The sequence below is a fragment of the Haliotis cracherodii genome, unplaced genomic scaffold, assembly GCF_022045235.1.
Source record: "Haliotis cracherodii isolate W230 unplaced genomic scaffold, xgHalCrac1.p SCAF_2, whole genome shotgun sequence".
Taxonomy (NCBI): domain Eukaryota; kingdom Metazoa; phylum Mollusca; class Gastropoda; order Lepetellida; family Haliotidae; genus Haliotis; species Haliotis cracherodii.
The window spans coordinates 62,125,070-62,128,528 of NW_027266275.1; positions in this window are offsets into that span (position 1 = coordinate 62,125,070).

Here is a 3,459-nt window from a genome sequence, read left to right on the forward strand (position 1 = left end):
ACAATCGAGTATGCTCTTTCTACCAAGATTTCAAAGAGCGTCATACGACTCTTGCTCAGAAGTTGTATGATCAAGGTAACAACATTCAAGGCCTCAGTAAAACTTTCAAAACGTTTTCCTGTAGATATGTGGGGAACATTTCCAAATTTGACGCATGAGTGACAAAAATGATGTCCGATACAATTCCCTATTTTGACTTGTACTATATGTTATGTTTTTTAGATGAACAATTGACTTGCCTTTGCATGCGTTTGTGACGGGTGCCATCGGTTGGACAGGATACGCTCAACTTTTCGCGAACACCTGGTATCATTACTATTTAATAGTAATTCATAAACACATGCTTATGATATAGTCGGAATCGTACAATCGACTCTGCTTTATGCAGATATTTCTATTGGATATGGAAAGGGTTTTGTCGCTTTATTTATTGCTTTAGGTTGAATTTGGAAGTTGAAATGTCGACGTTGAATCAACGTCAGATATCTATGATGAATTTTGGTTGGGCATTGGTTAAATATTAATACATACAGCTACATAATCATTTCAAATGGATTCCTAAACTCTTCTCCAAGCCTGAGCTGCATCTTCTTAGGTACTAGAAGGCGCTGACAGAGGTGCCCGGTTTATCTTGTGTCGGGGGTATGCCAATTTCTCCACATTGGAGATCCGTTCCCTACATGGTTTAATTAGGACGAAATGCTGCGAGATTCCAATGTCACCATTGGTCTTGTCTGATACCCGCGGGTTATCTCCATCCACTATGCGGAGTTGGAAGCCCTCAGTAGTTTCAAGTTTCGCAAACTCACGAGATCTCGTCATTCTCCATTACGGTAAAGCGAACCAGTTAGGAGTATTTCCAGACAAAACACAAGACAAGCGGTTGTATGAACAAAGAGTTGAGATCTGGAGATCTCGATTTCCAGGGCAAGACGTTGATGTTGGCATTAACGTGGTTGTCTACCGTGACACGAGCTGTGTGCGCTGGAACGTTGTCCTGTTGAAACAGCTCCCTCTGGCGGTCAATGATTGGAAGAAGGTGAGATTGAAGAATTTAATTAATGGAGCGATTTGCTGTCAAACTTCCCTGAACTACAACCAAGTCAAATCTCGTGGTGTAGGATATGGCCCCCCACACCCTGATACTTCCGCGACCGAAATTGTCGAATTCACGTACACAATGTGGGGCGAAACGCTCATTTCGACGGCAATAAACCTGTTATCTTCCATTTCGCCGGTGAAGAAGAAATCGTGATTCATCGCAAAACCACACTCTTCTCCAGTTTCTCAAATTATAAGGCTGTAAGGTATGGCATTTGAGAAACTGGAGACGAGTGCGTCGCTGTCGATGGATCTGTTGCAAAACAGGGACGATAACTGGTCTTCTGGGTCGGATTCCAGCCTCACGAAGATGGTTCCTGACAGTCTGGTCCCATATCCTCTTCAAACCATGGATGCGTTCTGCAGTCTCTGTAGCTGTGGCATTGCGATGACGTAGGTGGAACAGTCGAATGCAGCGATCCCGTGCAGGGGTGGTAACTCTTGATCGGCCGGTTCTCGGACGGTATGCAGTGGAACTGAACTGTGTGTATCGGTCCAAAAGGCGGCAAATGGTGTTGTGGTGGGCGTTGAAGTGGCGTGAAAACAGAAGACTGCGATTCCTCCTTTGGATACGTCCTGTAGCGATGTTCCGATCGGCAGCGCTGAGTCTCGGCATTTTCGAACTCGAAAATTGTTGACATTTGAATGACAAATTATTGACTTATGCTTGCCTTTTTATAGCCACCACCACGAGTTACGAATGCCATAACTTGAACGTGCATTGTGCTTTACTGTTTTCCTCCATGAACAAGTGTGAAACAATGCCTTTTAAAACATTGCAAATCGAAAACCAACATTTTCAAATAACATATATCCAATTTATATACCGGATTTTTTGTGTAGTCAGGTTCAAATGAACAACATACTACATTTTCAAATGACATATATCCAATTTATATACCGGATTCTTTTGTGTAGTCAGGTTCAAATGAACAACATACTACATGTGCGTTTCTTTTTTTGAAGAGTGTATGCCTACCCAAAGCACTTTATGGATGCGAACTGTGGGCGGGGCTATCTAAAGCTGAAGTAACTGAAGATAGCACCGGGGTTTCCAAGAAGGACAGGGGCAGATAAATCAGAAAAAAGATGACAGATTAAAAATATTATAATTAACATCAGTTGAATTGATTAGAAATGTTAAACTAAGCGTTATGCACGTACAGCCATAATGATGAATTATCATAGCACAGCGTTAATTACCTGACATCAGGTGAAAATGTCGTTACACTAATCAGTAAAAATGTACATGTTGTGATTTGTTATTAAAAAATAAAGGTTTGGATGACAACTTCCTTGTTTACAGGCAATATGTTGTGGAACAGGTGCGTGCACATTATATGAGTTTGAATTTTCTTTAAGGAAGTAGATATGTTCATCATCTGTACATACATATTCTATTTGCATTATAGTTGCAATAATTAACAGCACACATTAATGCATTCATCAATTTTATTACCATGGTGGGACAATATCAGCAAAATTCAAAAGCAAAGCTCCCCCATCACATCACCAATATACTTTTCCAAAACATCAACTATTCTTGATGATGCATTTATTTACTATTATTTGGGCGGTGTTATCCAATCAAACAGTCACTGACAACAAGGTGTCGACAATGCATAGCTTTATTTAAGTGCTGTGTTGCGCCCATTCGCATTGAAACCGGGCGATATGAGAATGTTCCTGTCTATTGACGTATATGTCCTTTATGCAATAACAATGTGACAGAAAACGATGTACATGTTTAATTGAATTGTCCTGTTTACGATGACTTACGTTTTAATCTTATTATTTAATTGTTCTTATAAAAATAGCTTTTTAATGTTCAGTGAATATCTGCAAAACAATCTTCATCATCAATATGGTTTCAACGTCGACTTCAGCCCATCTACTTCGTTGACGGGGTTGGTGGGTTTTAATAATAGATAACTGACTTAATAAAGTTTAAACTACCACACCCCAAATCGGTAACAATAGGGAGTAATGAAAGGTTATAGTGTAAATAATATAAATGTAATATATTTTACCGTAGATATAAATATATATTTAATATAAAATATAAAATATAAAATTAAGTATAACTATGGTTGTAGATGAACACACAATGCCATGGTTGTATAGACAGATAGATACTTATGTTAACAGATTTAGCCAGGACTGCAGGTAGTATTACCAGATGTGAGCACATGTATCCGTGGAGTTTGGGATGAGTTTTTGGACCTTAGGTGTTGAGCTGGCTCAAAGAGCTGTATGACTTAGTGCTGGCTGGATACAAGCGATTAGGCGTCGGAGAAGACAATCCGTGCTAAGAATTTCGATTTTGTATTTCCCGTTGCCGACTATGGCTGCAGCGGG